The sequence below is a fragment of the Argiope bruennichi genome, chromosome 1 (genome assembly GCF_947563725.1).
Source record: "Argiope bruennichi chromosome 1, qqArgBrue1.1, whole genome shotgun sequence".
NCBI classification, from domain to species: domain Eukaryota; kingdom Metazoa; phylum Arthropoda; class Arachnida; order Araneae; family Araneidae; genus Argiope; species Argiope bruennichi.
In genome coordinates this window covers 102,152,389-102,176,618 of record NC_079151.1, presented here as the reverse complement: position 1 = coordinate 102,176,618, position 24,230 = coordinate 102,152,389, and the positions used below count along the sequence as shown (strand labels likewise).

The following is a 24,230-nucleotide window of genomic DNA, read 5'->3' as shown; positions in this document are numbered from 1 at the left end:
CTTTTATATTTTTCTTTCATGCTGGTATCTTCGTATGCCTGTCATATGCCTGTCCTCTACTATACTTAATATCCAATTCAAGCTCCCTTAATATTGCCAATAAAGCTTTCGCTAGTTCTTCTCCAGTTACATCAGTTATTTCAATAAGCCCTATAAATGACTGATTTATACTTAATCTTTTTTTTCCTTCAAAATTTACATACCTAATAAACCTGAATTTTGTTTTTTATGAGAAATACAGAAGGAGAATGCATTTGGATATTGTAATATATAGCTGCCTTTATATCGTCTTTAAATTTCTTCCTCTCTTCTTTCCATCCCGCTATTACCGTTCAGAACATTATTTTAGTTCTTGATCAGGCTGGGGCCCCCTCAATCACGGGACCCTGGTGCATAGCATCCGCCGAACCCTCCAGATGGCCGGCCCTGGTCAGGTGATGCATTAAGTGTTATATAATTTAGTTCTTTCCCATTCGTGAACTATTAAAAAAATGGGCGTTCTTAGTGAATCGTTTTCCTAATAACTGAGCTGATCAAGTGTTTGCTCAAGCAAAGAGATTACTGTATTATTGATCATACCTGATTCTCAGAATGAATCCGCGTCTTCTCTTTTAAATCTGGTAGCCACAACAAATGAGTGCGTAAGACTTCTGCAAACTTCGGATCTTCAAGTGGAATAATTTACTGAAGTAATGTTTATTTATATGCTTTTTTTTTCAAAAACTATAAACATTTTCTAAACATCAGTTCTAACTTGAATTTAATAAAAGTAAGGGAATGACTTCGAATGAACCTTAGGAACCACGCTGGCCTGGTGGTAAAGTCTTGGTTCGTGAGCCGTAGGATTTCAGGTTCGAGACCCGATTCCGCCGAAGAACCATCGTGTAAGGGAGTCTGTTGCATGTTAAATCCGTCAGGGTCAAACCCTCTTCCGCTGATGTGGTGTGGAGAAGGGGGCGTCTGCTCAGGTGTCGTCCTTGTCATCTGACCGCAGTTCAACGTTACGAGGTTCGTCCCAAAATAGCCATAGTGTTGCTTTTCAACGAGAAGTTAATATAACTAAACTAAACACTTAAATGAATTTTTAAATGAGGATTAATTATTAGAATTTGTAAAGAACTATTCACTGACGTGTTGATCCTCTAAACCTACCATTAACTTAAAGGGTAACTCATACTCCAAAAAAACGTCCCTTATGTTTTTTAATATGAAACGTTAAAATTTCAGATGTGTATTTGATAATAATGGCAATTATGACAAAAAAAGTGAAAAAAATTTGAACACAGACGAATGAGTTCTCAGTAAAACAACACTTTTTCAATAGTAAAGGAGAAGGAGTGCCAAGAAAGGCAATTTTAGAAGCTTGCTATAATTTTGCCTCCGAGAATATTGTCAGATTGTTTGGAATTGGAAAGCAAAAAACCGAAGTATTGATTCCATGTTTAAAGTTCAGTAAGTTGTATCATTTAGAGAAAAAACACTAAAAATTCTTCGTGAGTACCTAAAAATTCTTTGGACATTTCTACTCTTAAAGTAGTACTTAAGCAAATCCTGATTCCCATAATTTTAGAAAGAAAAAAAATGACATTCCTTTAAGTAACTTTTTTTTTTTTGCGAATTTCTAAGTACTGGACAGTGTCGAACTCCCAATTATAAATTAATTTTCCAAAATTCAATGTTTGATTTTTTTAGCGAAAAGTGATCTCAATGTGATAGAAATCCAAAGTAACAGAGTCATTCAATGCAAATTAATTGTAACCTTAGAGAATTGCTTAAGGATATAACAAAGTTCTGAGAAATGAAGAAATTTGAAAAACCGCTGAAAAGTGTTAAGAAAAGAAAGTATGAAGAACAATTTTCTAAAACCAGTACAAGAAGTTCAGAGGGTCGGTGTGTAGTGCAATTGCCTTAAAGAAAGAAAAATATCTAGTGCCCATCAGAGCTCTCATTCTTGGAATTGTTGATATTTACAAAAAAAAAAAAAAAAAAAAAAGATACCGGAGGTAGGCAATTTTGACCTAGAAGCATTAAATAGCTTCCAACGGGTTTCCCTTTCACATACAATTAGCTATCTTGTTCCCCAAAATAGCGTACCATTCTTTCATCAATACCTAAATGTTTCGGCAGGTCACCAAGATGTTGTAAAGCTTCATTCATCTGTTTATAGATTAGATGAACTTTGTAATATCGTTCTGATGCATCAATAATAATAATACTGCTATTGAAGTGTAAGTAATTCTAGATATTAAGGCATCGCTTTCTTGACATTGCTTGAATAACAAGCGTTCTTCCAGTATCACGAGGTTTTTTTCCAATATATTTTGTTTCTGCATAAAATGTGATACATACTATATAATATTATAACGAAAAATTGCTTCAACGTATTTTTTAAATAAATATCTTGGTAATTTTCTGTTTAGCATATTTGTTACATTCCTCCGTAGTTTCCAAGATTATATTTTCAGTCATAATTTCAAAAATTTCTGCAGGTGATTTTCCAGAAATCATAACCACTATCTCATGATAATGTTCATTACAAAATAATTCGGGAACTCGGGAACAGTTTGGCGTTTGGTTAGTCTATTTTAGATTGTAATATTTATTTTTTCATCAATATTTTTTTCCTTAGGAATTTTAATTATTCTAACTGTTTCTTCTGGAATTTTTTCGTCGAAAATAGCATGACTATGTAAAAACTGAACATGTAGGCATCAGCAATTTTTTTCCTTGTCAGTGACTATGTCTGGAATACTATTTCCGGAAATAATGTTCTTTAATAATGGAATTTAAATAATGTACTTTAATAATGGAATTTAATAATGTGCTTTAATAATGGAATTTAAATAATGTACTTTAATAATGGAATTTAATAATGTGCTTTAATAATGGAATTTAAATAATGTACTTTAATAATGGAATTTAATAATGTGCTTTAATAATGTATCAATCGATTCACTGTCTGGTGATATTAAATAGTTTAAAGCTTTATCAGTTGTTAAAGATTTCCTACACATTTTTAATATTGTTCTTTATGGCCCTATAATCAGATGAATTGAAATCAGCTCCCATCACTAACTGCAAATGTATTTTTCTCCTCCAAAAGATAGTGTCGTCACATGTTGAAACTCACAATCAATGAAACAAGAGCAACAAAAGTATTTCTCAAACACCAATCTCATCCTTTTTTCAAGAAAATCGGATATTGATGAAATTTGTAGGTGGCAAGCTATTAATAAACAAAGCACCCAGCACTTTCATGTGAATATATTTCTTAAGAATAACAGGGGATTTTTACCATCGTTCCATATATAGGACTGCTCCTAAAATCTCTGTAAAACCTTTTTCCATAAACAATTTCGACAGAATTTTATCACCAATAATATATAACACTTTTATTAATAAATCTAAAACGAATTTATAATTTTCTTTCCTCAGTTTTTTAATTAAAATGCAATTTATATCGAAATCAAATAATAAAAATTAGTCATTTTCAAAAAAAATGAAAATGCTTAAAATTGAATCTCAAATTTTAATAGATTATTTCTTTTAACCCTGAATTATACTTTGGAACTTGAATATAAATAAAAATATCAATATTGACTATGAAAATGAAACAAATATGAGCTGTCCACTATATAGGATGATCGTAAAATATTGATTAAATAAAATTCTTCTTTTTTTACTTTTAACAAAGGAAGAAAATCCCGCTGTTAAATATTAGATGAAACAATAAAGACGATTAGAATTTCAAAGCAACAATATAATCTAATGTTGGAATTTACACGAAAAAAAATTTAATTTTCAAAATGCTGAGAAAAAATTACACGGCTTTTGAAATGGAATAATTAAAAAAGCATTTTTTTTTTAATATTAAAGTGGTACAAAATTAATTTTTCTGAAATAATATTTTCGGTCGTTATCCCGGAAAGTCGCCAAAATCTTATTTAATTTTTAGTTAATAAAAATTTTTAAAAACAAAAATGCTCCGAGATGCACATGCCTATCATCCAGTATATATGAACCAAATTTAGTAGTTGTAGGTTTGACCTGTAGACCGGCATCATGTACGCATTCATCTTTATTAGTAGTATAGATGAGCTGAATTTCTAAAAATATCACAATAGCTTAAGATCTCATTGAAAAGAAAGTAAAACAAAAGAATAATAAATATAAGAGACATGTGTAATAAATATAAGGGAAATTTATTATGCAATAATCTTTCCTGTTAATAGGCAACATTTTCAGAGTTACTGCTGCGAGAAGAAAATGAAATTCCTATTGCTGAAATCATATTCACGGAAAACCAAAGTGTGAACAGAAATGTGAATATAAACATAAAACCGTTGAAACCAATGAAAAGGAAAGAATCGGGGAAATAAATATGTAGTGAAATCACATAGTCTGTAAAGTATTGTAGTGTCATCTCTTAGTGAAATAACTACTGTTCGAATTGTGATGTCGTAGTCTTTTTTATTATCATATTTGAAACAATTATTGCTGGTAAGTTGACAAATTTCATTATTTCATTGTCCTTTTCTATACTCCGAAAAGTGACCGGGATAGAGAGAATTTACAGTATTTGTACCTAAAATCATTTGAAGCAATCATTCTAAACATTTTGAAAAACTGCATATAATTTATATATTAAGAACGTATCTAAAAATCCTTGAATGAGTGAATATCACTCACCAAATTTCATCCATCGTTAGATTTCCAATTATTATTTTTTTTACAGACAAATAGACTAAGACATATAATTTTAAAAATTATTTTTTGGAGCTCTTCGAAGTTTAAATATTAGAGTTACATCAAAATCAAATTTTTCATTCTATATTATCTGCGCTATGTATATTTAGTATACGAGAAATGACTGTTTATGATTCATTTCAAGGAAATATGCACTGTCGTTTCATACGAAAAGTGTATCTTAAAAAAATGATTCTAATCTTTAGATTTCTGTTATAATTTCCAAGACATTTGCAGATTCTTTTCCTAAAACATCAAAATATTTAATCTCATTTCTGTGTAAATTTTAATTTTGAAAACCAAGCAGTGAACCAAGCAATTTTAGTGAAGTTTCCACAAATAACACACAACAGACACAATTATGTTGCTTTAAAAAAACTTCATAAAATAATACTATTTTTGTTTTCACAACCAAAAATAATAGCACGTTCTTGTTGAGTTTTATTGGCATTTTACTGTCTTTGTCGTCTTTCATTGTGCTTTTTACAGGCATATGGACGGGAAATTAAGTTTTAAAAAAAGAAAACAACTAAAAGTTCAGTTCGATATCTGTACAATAAACACAACCTGCTTTAAAAGATTGAAAAATATTTCATGATTAACCAATCCAACATATAACTTATCCAAACATATTTTTCCTCAAAATATTTCGAATAACACAATAACTTGACAAACATTCAAAAATGGACAAAAAAATTTAAATGATTAATCACAACAAAACCAAAATTGGTATATAATTCAATAAAGAAAAGAAAATATTCATAATATCATCACGAAAAATGGACACTGGCAGAAAAAAATTTCTTTATTTCAAAACGAAAAGTAAACAAAAGCGCCCACACTCTAATTTCAGCGGTAAAAATTATAATAAAAGGTTTTCAAAAAACTAAAACACGTATTTAAACTTACACAAGATGCAGAAGTTTCTGGAATTATCTGAAATGGATAATTGCGTACAACGATGACGATAAGTCATTAATAGTTTAAATAAAATTAATTAAATGAAGATGCCGAAAGTTTTAGTCCACATACATTAATTTTCTTAATTTTAAATTCAAAAAAGGAAATGAATATAGAAGCTCCATTTATTTTAATCATGTCAATATTGACATAGCACGTTTTTCTTAAATAATTGCATTGGAGAGGGCTATTTAATTTAATACTGAAATGTTCGAAAATCTATTTTAAGTCTCTTTATATTTGTTTCTCATGGCAAATAGGACTGTTTGAAAATTATTATTCCATAAAAGGCACTTTTTTCCGTAATTCCATATGAGTTATATTCTATAACGTTTTTAATTTCATAAGGGTTTTTTTTTCAAAGTTTTTAAAATAATTTTCTCGAAAAATTGAAATTGATGACAAAAGCTATCTCTCAGATTTTTACGGAATAATATAACAGAAATCGCGAAATTTAGAGAGCATATACAGAATCAGTAGAATCAGAATTTGAAAGTCGTTTTCATGTTTCGGAAATTTTTAAATAAAATATTCCGAAATACTACTAGTTCTAGGAATTAGTCTTCACGGCTTGTTTGCTTTTAGATAAACCAGTAGAAGTACTGTACCTGAAAATTTCTCGCATACTCTTCAATAAATCTTTCGACCGACCCCTCAAACATAAAGCTGTGGATTTTAGGTAACCCCCCGGATGCACTTCATGCCATTGGTGAAAGATTATTACTAAGTATATAAATCTTTGTCATGATTCTAGCATGTTTACTATATCTATCACAAGAATATATAATTTGTATACATTTTTGACTATTAATTGGCACAAAACTTGTGATGCTTCATAGTAGATGTAGTAATATAAACATAACAAAGTGATGCTTCATAGTAAACGTAGTAAAATAAACATAATAATATGATGCTTCATAGTAGACGTAGTAATATAAAACATAACAAAGTGATGCTTCATAGAGACCTAATAGTATAAAAATAATAATGCTTCTAGTAAATATTGTAGTATAAACATAATAAAGTGATGCTTCAAAGTAAACATATCAGTATAAACATAATAAAGTGATGCTTCAATAGTAAACATTGTAGTTTGAACGTAATAAAGTAGCTCAATTGTAGTAAATTATACCGAGGCCATTCATTTGCTTAGTTGGCATATGAATCTCAAATATTAACAACTCGATATTGTTAAACTCTTCAGATTAAAAGTACATTAGAAATGTTTCGAAATAAGCTATAATATATGTGCTTCATTCTCTTTAAAAGTCTAAAACCTTGTAAATGTTATTCACACGCCCTAAAATTTGAATTTCGCTATGGTCAAACATTGACAAACTATAAATATACTTTTCGACCGCCGGCTCTGGATTATCGGATCGATGATTCAACTTAGACTGTTTACAACCATCAATTGGTTTTCCACTGTTGTAAACATAAAAATTATCAGACTAGAAAGCACAATCTATTTGAAGAACTATTTCCTTTGCATTTATCTATGTCTGATGTAAATGAGGCTTAATAACATTTGGTAACATCCAGTTATGATATTGACTTTGTATCCAAACGCCTAATACCATATTTCACTCTCCTTAGCTACGTTTTTCACTGCACATGAGTGCCGCTTAGTATTGCTTTCCTTCACAATTAGGCGAGGATAAGTGAGTTGAATGGTAAATTTCCAATCGATGCTTTAAACATAAAAAAAGTTTTACCTGGTCCCATAGTTTATTGAATATATGAAACCCATCTTTTTTTGTACATATACTTTTATACATTATTTGAGAGAATTTCTTTTCTCAACGTTTCAATGCTCCATGGTTATAATATTTGATTTTGAGGTTTTTATATTATTAATTGATATGGTAACGATATTATCACTACTCTGTTGTACAAAATTATTTTCCGAATTAAAGTACTAAATCAAGCAATTTGTAATATTACTTTTAAATATTCCGTAATATCAATTTATAATATTACTTTCCTGCGCAATTAGTTTCCTAGAAAACAAAAGTGTTTTAAGATAGCTCTAACGGACGCTGAATGATGCCGAGTCAATGTCTCCTACTTCCCATCTCAGAGACATACTTTGTGATCATTTATCAATTTGGGGATACATTTGTCGAGTTTGGACCCAGAAAATGTGTGAATCTTGGCGATAGCTGCATTATGATTCGAGTACCAATGTTTGCTCAAGAACATTTGATACTTGGCCATGTGATTTATAAAATGCAGAGTTGAGGAAGTCAGCAGGAAACAATTTAGTTGTGAGTTTTGGTTTGGTATGGAGTGTTGATTTCCAACGAGTCCTCTCCGAGCGCTTTGTGCAGTCGCTGTTTTTTTATTAAAGATTTTCTGCCTGTGTTGTTATTTTCTCCAAGTACTGTTTTGTGTACTCTTTGTGTTTTGTTATATGTGTTTTCGTGAAGAATTAAACGCCGCTATCCTTTATTGAACCTATTAAACTTTTTCCTGCAAATCCCCTACGGATTTTTCGTAATATATATTCCGTATTTGAAGTTCTAACACAAGTATTTAAACATTGTCACATATATTCAAATACCTCATAATTTTCTAAATATTCTCTTGCGAAAGCTACGTCATTCAGTAACTCATATCAGTATTTTTTTATTTCATTTTTTCAACACGTGCATGATTTTATGTATTCTGTAACTGCTCTGATCGTCTTTTCTTGTTTACACGTGTGAACTGCTTTAGTTTCTTCTTCTTTTCCTTCGTAAACAAACAACAGGCAGAAAGTGAGAGGTCGAAGGGTAGAGGGTCATACTTTTCCGTGAATTACAGAACCGGTTCAAAACGCGACCGCGTAAATGAATCTGTTAAATCAATTTTCTTTTGCAATAGAATTACCAAAGACTTTCAGCATGACTTGAATCCGAATTTTATTCTCATGGAACTTCATCTTCTGTCAGTTACTTCCAGATAATATTTTTTTTCTAATCACTTTGTTTTAAATATAAGATGATTTTCTTAAATAACTGTTAGCGTTTTTATCTGTTATTAGCTTTATTCTTCTTCATTTTCAAAAAGTAAGAAATTGTCACTTTGTGAAAAATACCATCAATACAAATGAAACTAGAACAAAAGCAATTGTCTATTAATGGATATCAACTTCAATATATGCATCAAAGGTACACATTTACAAACCACTGAGAGTAGTCTCACTAAAACTTCCTCGTACAATCTCCAATAAAGGTGACCCCCCCCCCTCTTTTTCCCACGTAAAATTATGGACTTCGGGTAAAGCCAAGAATTCGAACATATGGCATTGGCGAACAATAAAATGGCTCTTTGACATGAATCTAGCAGTTTTGCCGTATCTATAGTGTGACCTTGGCGAACAATAAAATGGATCTTTGGCATGAATCTAGCATTTTTGCAGTATCTATAGTGTAACATTGGCGATTGTTTTGGCGATTATTCATTGCCTTTAAACAATAGCCCCAAATTTAAATTTGTGTTTTTGACGTGTTGTTTCCAATAGATTAAAACCAAAAACTGACAAAAAAAACAGTAATTATAATCACATAATTGCATACCAAATTTCATATATGTGAGACTAAGATTTCGAGTTACCTTGTTTGCATGCTTGTGAAAGTACAGACTGGCAGACGATCAACCCCTTTAAGGATTTGATTCCAAATTTGATAGTTATCTAGACTTTAGATGTTGAATTTGAGTGCCAAATTTTATCAATCTAGCTCTCTTCATTTTATAGTTATCTTGTTGTATTCAGACAGCCAGACGAACAGGCTATCTATTAATGGATTTTGCTCAAAATTTGATTAAAATTTACAAATTTGGCATTAACATCACATACCAAATTTCATCATTCTAGCTGAAAGTGATGAGTTATTATCGTTACAGAGCCATATAATGTCACAAATGTGTCATTCAAACTCGAGAAGGTTTAAAACGGATATTCATCAATATCTTCATTATACTTCGTACGCGAGAAAGTTAAAATTATAAATATTTTAAAACTTTATTTTTCACTTTTAAAATTTTCTAATGATACGTCAGTAGGTTAAATAAAAAAAATTCAAAAAAATTTAAATTTTATAATCGATTTCAAATTAAAATTTAATATCATTTTTTTTATTAACAAAAGAAGCGGTTTGGAAAATCTAGAATAAATAAAATTTTTATTCACTGATTTTTTTAAAAATCCCTGAGAAAAAAACTTTTACGTAATTAGCCATTATAAATGAAAAGAAAATTACCAAGTATCACAAAAATGTAATTAATTTATCTTCATTAACAAAAACCAAAAGCATCATCAGTTTAAATTCCAAATATTTTTCTCATTTTGCTAGAGGAAAAGGAATGTCGTGTTTCGACTCAATATGAAATAAGTTACCATTAGTTATTGAATGGCATGTGCAGTTATGTTTATTACGTGCAAACAATACTTAAGTTGGCTGCATTAATTTAAATTTTAAAATCATTTCGCATCTTACAAAGTGAAATGGAACGTAATGTTTCTATTCAACATAAGACAACTTAACGACACTGTATCATTTACCCAGAAACTGTGACAAGAAGCAAGTTAGTTACATTAATAATTTAAATGATTAATGAAAAAACTTTTTAACTCACACTTTAAAAGCATCAATGTATTCAAGAGGGAAATTTTTTATCAAAAATCTGGAAATTAAAACAAAAATCTTAAAAACATAAGTTTAAAACCTTTTTAATTTTTATATATTATTTTTTTTTCATTTTCATGCATTAACGTTAATCATTCCAAACAATTAACCATGAATTCTGCCTGTCGGAAATCAGTTCTATTTTCTGCTGTATTCCTATATTTTTGCGCTCTAATATATTCATCTTTTATTCTTTAACAATTTGTTTACGTAATGCTGTTATCTAGAAGCATATAATAAAAAATAACTTCTTTTTAAAAATAAAAAAACTTAATTGAAAACGTTCTATTTAAATAGTGATATAAAATATTAATCTTTAGAAAATTAATATATTTCTTAGTTTATCATTAGAAATATTATGAGATAAAATGAAAATATTTCTCAAATTGATCTGCAAATGCTCCCCATTTATAAAATCTAAAACTAAAAATTATAAAATCTAAAGCTAAATTGCTATATTAACTAACAATGAAGAACCTTAAAATTATTTAAATACTTTCTTGTTATAGGGAAGCAATGCCTGTATAACATGCAGAATTCAAGTACATGGAAAAAGAATGAAAAATCGAAAGCAATATTTCCTCTTTACAAACATGTAACATAAAAAATTGAGAAAAAGCTCTTAAAAAAACTTAAAAGCCTGTATTGCTTTAAAAAGTTTTATCCTACAAAACTTTTTTTTGGTTTAATTATGCCATAACGCAATATTATGGTTATGCCTTTGCACGATTCTTTTCAAAATAAATACTTTAAACATTTATCAAATAATTTTGAATTTAATGACTTCATTTTATAATTCACCTGTATTTACTTATTTGCATATGTTTTCATAAAATTTCTTCAAACCCGTCAATAATTTTGTACTTGTTGTGTAAAATCAGAAATTTTCTGGAAGCAATTTCAAGCATTTTAAATTGCAATTCTCGTTAAAAGTTAAGCATTTCTTTCTTAAATAAGCACAATGACTATGAAACTTACCTTTTTGCACTGTATAAATCTGTAAATGCGTAAAGTTTTCTGAAGATTACACGCTATTTTGATTTGTTTAATGGTGACGTCTAAATAAAGGAAAAAAATATACATTTACTAAAAAAGTTCTTAGCGAAATCTATTATTAAGTCCCAACAACACAATTAAGAACTTAATCTTCTTAAAATAAAAAAAAAATATGCTGTTCATTAGTTTAAAAATAATCTTTTTTCTGTCGATTGTTCTTTATTTAAACTTTCTTCCGTAATGCAAGTAAACAAGCAAACACTAAAATTAATTAGTCATTTTTTTCTTATTTATTATTATTATTTTTCCTATATGTGTGATAATAAATTCAAAGAATCCCTATAAAATTCCACGCTTGTAGTTCCGCAAAGTTTAATTAAAAATAAATTTTAATATTAATTAATCATTTTTTTTACGAAAGTATGTGACTCATCTCATATTTGTATTAATCCTCACAAGAATAATTTTAATAACAGTAATTTTTAAATTGATTTTAATAGCTGGTAGTAAAATATAAGTTTTAATAACTATTAGAGTAATATTAGGGTATTACAAAACTCGAAGAGTATTCATACCCTCGAATCATCTCAGCATGTTTTAGGGCACATGACGGATGGCTAAAAAGGAAAAAAATTATTACTTTCGTCTATTTTTATATTATTTTTGTAAATCTATTCCTATTAGTTTTTAAATTTACACTAATAACAATGGCAATGCATACCAAAAAAATGCACTTAAAATCATCGCAAAAAAATGCAGCAAAATAGTCGGATTTAAAATATTTATTCCTTTTATTTTTAAAATTTACTTTTATAACAATGATAACGGGCACCAAAAATGCTCATAAAATCGTTGCAAAAAATTTATTAAAATCGTAGCATTTAAAACTGCATTCCTTTTATTTTTAAAATGAACCCTTATAGCAACAATAACAAGCACCAAAAAAATGTACAAATCATTGTGAAAAATAATAAAATCATTGAGTTTAAAAAATGCTTCCTTTTATTTTTATACTATATCTTATAACGCTCACCCAAAAAAATGTACTTAAAACCATGACGAAATTTTTTTTAAAGCGTTGAGTTTAAAAATTTATTCCTTTCATTTTTAAACTTTACTCACCCAGGAAATGTTCTTAAAATCAGTATATTCAAAAATTTATTCTGTTTATTCCTAAAATTTACTTTTGTTATAATTATAACGTGCACCCAAAAAGTGTACTTAAAATCGTTATGTGTGTAAGCATACTTACTAAAAGAATTTAAAGCATTGTAAAATATATTTAAAAATAAAATGAAAAATGTATTAAATTTTTTTAAAAAAACTCTGCGAATATAAAAATTGACAGAACTGAAAATTTAATTTCCTAATTTAAAGTGGTGTAAAAATATTTTTATGTAATGATACACTTTAAAGATATCGAAGTAAATCATTAAAATTTTGAAAATGTTTCAATTGAAAATCCAATTAAACTTTAAAATAAAACATTTTCTTATTCAACATCTAGAACCTATGGAGTAATTTACATGCAAAATGTGCTAGCTTCAAGTCCAGCAATTCATCCTGATAAGTATTTTACACGATTTTTAATGATTTATGTTTCAATTTACAGATAATATGCCAGCCTATAAATCTTATGTTAATATTCACTCAAAACATCGCAATTTCTAATATAATTCATCAAATGTTTAAAAACTGCCTTAAAATAATATCCATGATTATATTTCCAGCTCCTTTTAAGTTCGGTTTTAGAACTTATTTAATATTTTATATAAACTTCGTAATCATTTTCAAAGCATATTTACCTAAAATCAATATTTGTAATTAATTTCAATTCTTTTTAGGAATATTTACATTGATCTTCATATTTTGCACATTCATAAAATTAAGATCAATTAGTTTTGTTGAAAATCTTTAAAGTTTACTTTCTCTGATATATTATTCCTTTCAAATATATTTTTAACATGATAATGGTTTTATTTTCTCATGTTTTCAATAAGCTACGAGATACAAAAGGCGTATAATCAGAAATCAGCATCATGCGTAACATGCGGAATGCAGCAATTTACAAAGAATATTGTTGGACGCAAAGCATCAAAATTTAACATATAATTATTTAAATTAATTAAAAATTAATCGAAATTTTAATGTATTTTATCGATAATTTTGAATCATATCTCACAAACTATTTGCATCCATTAAAAAAGTATGTTTCCAGTTATAAGTTTATTATAAGTTCAATTTTATTTCTCAGTTGTTTTTTAAATTTTTAATTCTTCTCTGTTTTTTAAAGAAAACTGAAAACCAGTTTCAAGCAGAATTTATAACAACTCTTTTAATATTGTAACTAAATTGATACCTACCTTAGTAGAGTGATGTAAAAATTGTTACACACGAAATGCCACGTTTGAAACAAATTTCCTCTTACAGCGATCATGTTTGGGCAGCTGATTTCAGATTTAGGAAGATTTTTTTTTAGTTCTTGTTTATTTTAATGTTGACGATGCATTACATTATTGATAATGCCCTTGAAATAACAGAATAACATTAATTTTAAGATTTTCTTTCTTGAATAACAACGTTGCTATTCCACAAAAATTTTTAAAAATTCTTTTTTTTATTTTTTGAGTTAATTTTTCCTTTTATGATACCATTGCTTGATATAACACTATCTTTTATTTTTCTTCTTCCTTCAAAAATGACTTTAAAAACTTATGATTTGCCTCTAAAATTTAACCTAAAAAATGGCTAAGATTAAAATAATGTGACATGAATTTGACATTTTATTTGAGACAAATAATCTCATCCTTGAAAGTGTAAACCTTACTTTCTAACCTTTATTTACGTTGACAGGATAAGCTGTCAAAACTATAACTACTCTATTTTGATTCTTTATTGATACGTTGCATACACTGATACATAACTATACATTTGATTCTTTATTGACATCTTTTCATCGCATTATTTTATCTGGATAAAATATTAAATTCTTATTTACCTAACTTTTACTAAAAAAAACATGATGCACGTTTAAAATAATAAAAGTGGACGATTAAGATCACCAATCGAGCTTCTCTGAGAAAGTCGTTAAAAGTTTGAAAAATAATTTAAATTAACACAAATGTATTTTCGAAAAGCAACGATTACTATTTCTACCGAATAAGTGTGTCTCAAATATGGAGGATTTTTGTCATGTGTTTTCTTTTCTTTTTTTCTTTTTAACAGAATAGAGGCGTATAATAATGAAAATTATACCAAGCACATAGTGTTAATTTTTTTATAGATGTATGATTACGCATCTTATTGCATCGTAATATTATTTAAAACATTCCTTTTTTCATAAATATTGTTTTTACTTAAATGATTGATGACAGTTCATTTAAGATAAAAGACGATTTCTCTATCATTTTTGGGGTACAAAGTAGTCAAGATAATCATAGTATTTTGAATTATTTGTTTAGTATATTTTTTTCTGTACACCTTATTTGAAATATTTTAATTCGGATAGTTACATTCAGTTATATCGACCTTGAATGTACTATCTTGGAGTCGAGATAAAAAAAATCAATTTCACTGAAATGCATTTAGAACGGATGTACTTTAAAATATCTCGTCTCTTAAAGGATGTAGGGACCTGCCTAAGGTATAAAATAGTATTTCAAAATGACGCACTGCTTTCCAATATACGCACTATTCCTTATCCATCTTCAAACCGAGACTTAAATCTAAAATTTCTTGCATGAAACCATTTTCAACTGCTGACATGATTATTCAAGTTAAAATTGAATTATTATGTCATCAGCATTAAAAGCAGTTACGCTATAGAAAGTAATCTAAAAAAATATTCTTTTTTTTATTTACATTTTCGATCAGGTGTTGAATATGTAGAATATATTTTATTTTAAAAATAACTTTCTTAAGATTAGATTAAAGCTAGTCTCTAAAAAGAAATTGAACCTTTTCGGGCGTTCACCTTAAAAAAATCTAAAGATGACATGTCTCGGCATAACTTTTGCTACTTTTTATCTTCTTATTCACGTGAGACGCACTTATAAAATTTGCTTTCTATGTCATAATCTTTATCTAATAGCCAACGATCACTCAACAGTCTTTAGTGGTGTTAAGAATTGAAGGTTAAGAGTCTTAATAAGAAAGTATTCACGTGGTTAAGCGAAACGTGATGCAGACAAGTATTTATTGGGGTTATATATCTGTATCCATTATATATCAAAGCTGTCGAAAAGAATCTGAAAGACTATATAAGAAATAAAGAAAGTATACATAAAACTCTAATATATGTACCACAGAAATCGCTCATATTACTTATTACTTAATGACAGCAGTCAAATATAAACAAATTACCAACATTTCAGACTGCTTCATTGATGTTTCACAACTGAATTTAAGTCAATTATTCACTAATTAATGGAGCTGAAAAATGTTATTAGAAATGCGCTGGAGGGTTCTCCGTATTGCACAAAACTTCATTCAATAAAAGAAAGCAAGATGCAAAAGAAATAAAAAAAAGACGCTAAACAGAATATTTTATTGAGCATGAAAATAAACTTAATCGTCTCCAAATGTGTGTGTCTAAACTATGGGAATTTATGATCAAAATTATTATCTTACATAAATGGTATTTGCTAGATAATAATAAAACCATAAAAACACCATACAAACCATAAACATTTTTGAAACTATAAAAAAATATCGTTTTAATGATTTCAATTTTATTTATGTAAAACTTTTTCTTTTATAAATAAATTCTTAAATTTAAAACACTATCTGTAACAATGTTTTTAACGTTTTGATGAAATGCTAACTCATTCATTAAAACAGTCAATCGCATGTTTTTACTAATGTTAAAAATTAAGATAAATAAATTATTTTCTTTAGACATTAAATTCTGTAATACGATTTTCATTCCCGTGTTTATTTTATATTACACACGCTTTTTTTAATTTTGCTCCCACAAAAGTTTTAGCAGAATAATTTAATTAATTAAATTTTTTTTTGGTCGTATCAAATGAAAAGAGGAATTTTTTTTAAAGTTTTCATGTTAATCATTGAAATTACAGATTTTGTGCCAAATTGAGAAGCTACATGTTTATTAATATATCATGTAGCTTCTCAATGTAGCACAATATAGTAATTATATATTTCCTACGGAAGCGTTATTTATGCCTTTAAACTGTAATCTTACTATTTATCAAAGTCGTAATTGAATAATAGATTATAATTATATCACAATATACAGTCAATATACAGTATTATTAATCAATATACAATACACAACAGTCAATATACAATATACAATTATATCAATATACAGTGTGTCGACCAGTTCATGATCCTCAGGATTTCTAACTACTTGGGAGAGAGGAAGAGAGAAGTGGGTAAGATGCACTCAAACAATTCGAAATTCATTAGCAATAATGAATAGGAAATGTTTTGTTTATTGTATATAAAAATGGTCTACAGATCCATCTAACGTGTATTGCAGTAATTAAAAAATATTTTCATTTCTATTTCCAGAACAACACCAAATTACAGGTATAGTTTGAAAGTTTAAACCAATGAGAAAGGATTTAAAGGGTGCTTATGTTTGTTGGGCAAACAAATGACAGGAAAAGAAATCTCTGTATGAAAAGAAATCGGCATGTGAAAATTTTTCATCCCAAGCAGCACCGGATTATCTCCTAATAAAACATTTAAAAAATAAGATTTACATAAAGGACAGTTCGTCAATTAAAATAATGGCACAACTCTGAAACTTTGTAATTTATTATCGCATCTTCACAAAGCCAGTGTCGATAGAAATGGTGCTTAAAGAGCAGGTTTGTTCAGAAAAATACATTGATTAACTGGACTGATTAATATAATTAATTAGTGTCTCGAAATTTTTACATTAGGCCTAACAATTATTTTCGTGTAACCAATTTATCAAAATAAAGATAGCAGCAAAAAAAATTTATAAGCTTCTATCGGAAATTTCAAGAGTTATAAAATTTCGAAAAATGGAGCGTCCAATATGAAATGGATCATAAAAACTTTTGAAGATATCTTGGAAACTATAATATATTTCTCAATTTTTTTGTCATTAGTTAATTAACATAATTTTTCTACATAAATAAATGTTTTAAAAATATTTTTTTATAAATTTTTAAACACGGCTGTGATAAAAATAAAAATTGTAACATAGTAAAATTTTTGCAAACTAACAAATCAGGTATACTAAAATATCAGAATTCTGAAAATTACTTGTATATTTATAATAGTTTTTGAAATATTTAAAAAAACACTGCAAATGCTTGTAAACGCCTTGTCAAGACTACTTGTTGAAAGACTGTTTATTATTTCTAATTGTTTCTATTCCCCATGAATTTCATCTACTGTTATAAAATCGCTCATGGGTAATTTTCAGATCAGATGATTTTTATATAAAGCCAGGTTGGTTTTTCTTACCAAAAATAAATATATTTAATCTGTTGATATAAAAGATGTAGAATATTAACAAGAATTTCTTATTATAAGAAAGAATGCTTATGCTGCTGGATTGCGATAACAAATCATTTATGTTCTATTATCTTTCTTTATAAGATTTAATAATTAATTAGATGTGAAAAGATTGCATATTTATGCATTTTTTAATAAAATTTAATCATCAATCCTACAGTTTAAATTTCATATTTAAAAATACTTCATCTCGTGGTTTTAAAACGAATGCTATCTTATATTTATTTAAGATATTTTATTGGTTCGTAATGCTGTTTTGTCTGTGCTTTAAACATGATTTTATATTTTTCCTGAAATATGTAAGTTAGGATAATATATCACAGACATTAAAGTTATGACTATAAGTTCTAAATCTAACATCTATTATTAAATCATTAAATGTAAAATAAAAAATAAAAGTTTAATTCTAAAAAAAACAAAGAAAAAATGTTCATTCAAATGATGAATTGCTTCATCTCCGTTAATATTACCCTTCGCGGTTATTTTTACCAGACGACGTCAATTGAATTTTCTTCTATGAATAAATTTCTATTTTTGTAATTTAAATTTCTAAATTTACTTTTACTCTATTTCTCTTTTTAAAGTACTGTTAAGATCTGCTTAAAATCAAAGTATAATTTCTTTAATATGGTAAAAAATTTACAATAAAGTACATTTTATTGCTTATGAAGTAAAAACGCATTAAGCTAAATAGTATTATAAAAGTTCTTTTTAGATTAAGGAATATCCTATTTGATTAATGATCGCTTCGACATGAAAATAAAATTTCACCCTTTATATAAAGGCTGATAAATTCATTTGCTTAAAATGCTATTATAAGAATTATTTTTTTTTACTAGTGAAATAAAATTTTACTTAAAAATATTAGAACCATTGCATTTCCTTCACAATAAAAATTTTTGGAGGCTAATAAAATATTTAGGGCCGGATCAACCATAAAGACGGATTCGAAAATATTTTAAAAGGTAATGAAATGCTAGAATTCCCAGTAAAAAATCTCATATATTGAATGGAATTTGAAAATTAATGTTTATGCTAAAAATCAATCTGAGTAACGTTTAGTTAATTTTTTCGTAATCTCAGTGAAATAAAATGGAAGAAATGCAATTTTTTCTTTTAGAAGGGTGAGATTTACTTAATATATGGTCCTTAGTGGGCTGACTCTTTGCAGGCGGTGTTTTAAGCAAACAAAATTAATTATAACTCAAGAACTTGATAGAAAATTCGATACACATATAAAAAGCATTCCGTAAAAGAAAAATTTCGATATTCTAATTAATTAACTGTGTTAATTAACTAGGTTAATTATATTTTTTTTTTTCAATCTAAACAAATATTCTTGAATATTTCCCATCGACAGCAATTTTGTGAAGATGCTATAGTAAATAAGAAAGTTACAGAAGAGTCCCATTAATTTAATTCAAAACTGTAAATTGCATATCGTGGGTAAAGTTGAAATATACGGCTTTAAAAAGGAAATAAATCTCGATCAAATTAATTTTTGAAAAACAACATTATTTCTAAAATTCAACTGATTTTCAACTAAAGTACATCAAAACAGTGTTTTTTTCTTCTGAATACCAATTATTTCAGAAGAACATATAAAATTTTTGAAACGAATAAACTGACCATAGACCAATCGGAATGATTTAATTATGCCCCTTGAATTATGCAGTGACTGATCTTCTTGAATAATTTCCATCGACACCAATTTTGTGAAGATGCTATAGTAAATAACAAAGTTACAGAAGAGTACCATCAATTTAATTGACAACTGTAAATTGCCTATTCATGAGTAAATTTGAAATATACAGCTTTTAAAAAAGAAATAAATCTCGATCAAATTTATTTTTTGAAAAACAACATTATTTCGAAAGGTCAACTGATTTTCAGCTAAATTACATCAAAAAAGAGTTTTTTTTTTCTTCTAAATACCAATTGTTTCAGAAGAACATATAAAATTTTGAAACGAATAAACTAACCTTAGACCAATCTGAATCATATAATTATGCTCCTTGAAACTTGCTACAACGTGTCGTGGGAATATAAAATATCTTCTTTTAACCACTCTTAAAAATAATAAACTTTCCAATAGTATAAATCCGAGTTTATCGATATCTATGCTATATAACATATATGGATATCGATAAACTCTGAAGCACGTGCTACAATGACTGATGCTCTAGATGCTTCTTTCCGAAACGGACACGAGACTTTTCCCTATCCATCCATATTTGCATGGAATATTGACCTTGAATTGAGATTGGTGAAGAAAGGCCCTTGACACTAAGAGAACTGTATTCAGTCACATAGAACACTCTCGGTTTTTCCCAGACAGAGACAAAGGCTGTTATGTTCAATGATATTATATATTGTAACTTGATCGTTCCATTGATCTAAAGCGCATTGTATTTTCGCAATTCATCTTCAAAAGGTATTCTGACGGTAGGTTCCTCCAGGTGTTCTGTTCTCAGTTAAGGCACGTGTCAATGGAAACGTAACTTCGTTGCACATAGTATGCACATATAGACTGGGAAAAATTCTCCATGATGTACGAACATTTCAATACAAAAACGGTTTGACAGAAAATATTTGGATCTGCTTTATCAAGAATCACTTAAATTTTGTCATGCCAATTCATCAGAACCGATGACGTAGTCAAAGATTTCTAGCTTAACTGTCATAGCTTAGCATTTGGGCAACAACAGTTCCAACGTGCTGTAAATTTTTGTTCCGTCAGAATAGGAATCCATCCAATTTAACCAAGGCATTCTTAACATAATCCAGTATTTGAACAAATGGTGATCAGATAAGTTTTTCTGATACAGTTCAGATCAAAAAAGTTTTTCCTATTTTCGTATAATGCCTAACACACGATTCTGCCTTCATTATAATTTCTGTGGTTAAATATGATATTTAATGTATGACATCCCAGTGAAAAATGCTGTATCTTTACCATAGCTGCCATGTTCTTTCAAGACATATCAGTAATCTTCCAAAACGTTTCTGCTGGTATTGACAGACGTGTGTTTCAGAGAGCGGGCATAGCTTCTAATACCCCGAGTGCCCTCTGAGTATTTCGCAAATATTTTTAATTTCATTAATAAAACCCATTTTATTCACTCATTATGCACAGTTTTAGTTCTCCTGTTCTCTGAATGATATTATATAATAATGACCTTTCCTTATCTTGTATTATTTTATGATTACAACTTGTCTCTAAGTAATCAAGTTCTTGTTGATTTTTATACATAATGCGCTGAAATATCTTGTATAGAAAAATAAATACCCATTTAATATAAGTTTCTATTTTGAATATTTGTTTGACATAGAAATAAATTGAAAAGCAATTCAACAAAAAATAATGTATTTTTATCCTTTCAGGTAAAAGATTTTGAAAGACTTTTACTTTCAGTTTAAAAAAAAAAGTCTGTAGTACTGACATTTGAAAAAAAAAAATCTTTCGATTTTTTTATTAAAAAAATAAAGAACCAATTAAATAAACATCAAAAACTACTTTTAATTATTAGTATGAACAATGAATGCAATCCTAATCCTTAATTTTAAAAAATGCTTTTCTTTACATAATAGAAAATCTATTCAGGGAATCAAAATCGTTTGAATTCTGCAAACAAAGGAATGTGTCCTATTCATATCTGCATGCCATCCTCTATTTTATTTTATCATCATTGTCTCTTTTGTGAAGGTTGCTATGGCAACAACCATTGAACTTTACCGCACTCCTCTTTCCACTAAAGGCTTTGACGCAATAAGAAAATACAGAGATTCATGACAAAAAATATTTACTGCCTGATTTATGAAGCGTCATTATGTAAAATTAAATTCCTTGATAATTTTTGAGTTGTCTTGAAATAAAGAGCTCAAGAATTTTAATAGATGTTAATCTTTCCAATTGGATAATAAATACTAGGATAAATTAAAGAATATGAATATACCCTAAAAATTTTAAAAGGCATTTATAAAATAATTATTTTTATGAGAGACATCTTTAACTTCAAAGAGATGTTTTTAATGTGAAATATTTTTAATGAGAAATATTTTTTAATATGAAATATTTTTAATGGGAAATATTTTTTAATATGAAATATTTTTAATGTGATTATTTTTCCTTTCCTTTCTAGAGACAAGTACGTTCCTTATAGTAATTTTAAAATTCTCGAAAATAAAGTTATGTTTTCGAATTAATATAAAGTTTTGTTAAATCGTAGTCATTTATTCAAAAGAAATGATTAAGATTACGATTTAGCAAAACTTACAAAATCCAATTCACGATTACATTATCAAAGTGTAATCGTGCCTTGCATTTTGTAATTATTGCAATATAAAGCATTACAAAATTTAATGCTTTGAAATCTGCCGCAATACAATTAATTTTCTTAAAACTTTTCAAATATACAAAATATATCCGAAACTTTGTTGTTGTACCATTAAAATTAAGAACTAATAATAAATAATAATACGAAAAAGCTTCCCAAATTCACCAGGGCCGCGGTGGCCTGGTGGTAAGGTCTCGGTTTGTAAGCCGTAGGGGTTCAGGTTCGAGACCTGATTCCACCGAAGAACCGTCGTGTAAGGTGGTCTGTTGCACGTTAAATCCGTAATGCCAAACGTCCTCCCGCTGGTGTGGCGTGGCGTGGCGTGGAGAGGGGGCTGCCAGCTTAGGTGTCGTCCTCGTCATCTGACCGTGGTTCAGAATTACGAGGTCCGTCACAAAATAACCCTAGTGTTGTTTTATAACGGGACGTTAATATAACTAAACTAAACTAAACCTAAATTCTCCATTAAAACATCCATTTATAAAAAAGGAAAATGGTATTTACATGATTGGGAAATTGTATGACAAAATAATAAAGGATAATAGTAATTTGATTTTGCTAGCATTCTCTGTTGAACAAATTTACGCTATGTACGCTTTAAAATTTCATGTTAAATTTTATTCAATTGATTTGAAAAAAAATTAAGTTCGCATAATGGGATTAGAAATTGTAATTACTAAATGTAAGAAAATAATAAATTATTTTAAATTCATAGAAATATAGATAAAAATCTAAAATGACGATATTAAAATATTGATTCTTCAAATAAATAAAGTTCAGTAAACATAAGCATTACTTTGTTTTTAAAAAACTAAGATATTTTAATAATTATTTTCATTATTATATGCATTTTATTACATTTATTTTCATTTTTTAAGTATTTCTACTTATTGCATTCCATTGCTTTCATTTACTAACTGGAATATTAGTTTTTTTTTTATTTTAATTGGTTATATTACACGTTGGTTAATATTCAGAGTTCCATCATCAAAATTATTTTAAGCTTCAAACGAAGATAGAAACTTAAAAAGCGTTGTTTTAGTTGCCTTTCACCTATCCATTCTTTATGTACATGACTGTTCTTAATAGAATGATACGCCATAATTATAACTGTCTCCATTATCTAACGTTTAACTGTCATTTGCTTATAAGACATCACTTTCTTAGGCATGATCCTATCAACATTAAATGAAGGCTTTGCAAGTGACATATATTATGTGTTCCAACTGACCCATTAATATCATGTTAAATGGATTAAAACATGTTAATAAACAAATTGTGAAACAGAAAAAACCTACAGTCATTCGGTAGGTAAGGTAAATTTGAATTAAATTAAATTTGAATGCAACAACTCATTGCTAGATTGTCAAGGAATCTAGAAATATAAGCAGTAACTTCATTCCTTGGTTTTTAACAAAAGAAAAAACACGTGATTCAATATTTAAAGAAACTGCGAAAAAGGTTTGAATTAATTACCATTATTAAAACTATTGTTCCAAGTTTCTCATTAAAAAAATTTGTTAAATGGGTTGAAAGTAAGAAAAAAACTGTACTAAAATAAAATTAATATCTTTAAAAATATTTTTTTTTAATTTTAAAATGATGTATTGACTATTCTTGTGTAATAATATTTTTAAAACATTTAGTGAAAACAAATGCTCAAATATTTTTTTTTTTATTTTTCCACTAATTAAAATGTCAAAATAGATTTTTCTCAAATATACATTTCGATCTCCCAGTGTATATTTCTACTCAATTTGATGACTCAAGATTAAACAAGACAGACATTCTGCTTTATTATTTGTAGGGATTTTTAATTACGTACATAAACACCCTTATTATATAATGCAGCATATTAATTTTTTATCAAATGTTATGCACTTGCATTAATATCCATTTTTTTTATTAATTTTCAAATCTATATTCCTGAAAATGTTAAAAAATCAGCATTAATTTTTTTAAAAAATATTGGAAACATTTTCTGGTGACAGAAAAAAAAACGAAA

At 27.8% G+C, this 24,230-nt stretch overlaps 2 protein-coding genes across 3 annotated transcripts in view; one reads left to right on the top strand and one right to left on the bottom strand.

Annotated features, from left to right (window-relative positions):
• Nucleotides 1-11,421, bottom strand: part of LOC129962914 (putative sodium-dependent multivitamin transporter) — a 94,740-nt gene extending 83,319 nt beyond the window's left edge. The window contains exon 1 of the mRNA XM_056077070.1: nucleotides 11,355-11,421. The gene's annotated coding sequence lies outside the window, so the exon portion shown is untranslated. The remainder of the gene's footprint in view (nucleotides 1-11,354) is intronic.
• Nucleotides 1-24,230, top strand: part of LOC129963095 (sodium-coupled monocarboxylate transporter 1-like) — a 75,349-nt gene that overhangs the window by 2,458 nt on the left and 48,661 nt on the right. The window contains exon 1 of one of the 2 annotated variants that reach the window (XM_056077282.1): nucleotides 4,381-4,500. The exons of the other annotated variant lie outside the window; for it this stretch is intronic. The gene's annotated coding sequence lies outside the window, so the exon portion shown is untranslated. Of the gene's footprint in view, nucleotides 1-4,380; nucleotides 4,501-24,230 lie in introns of those variants that run through there. 2 annotated transcript variants of the gene reach the window in all.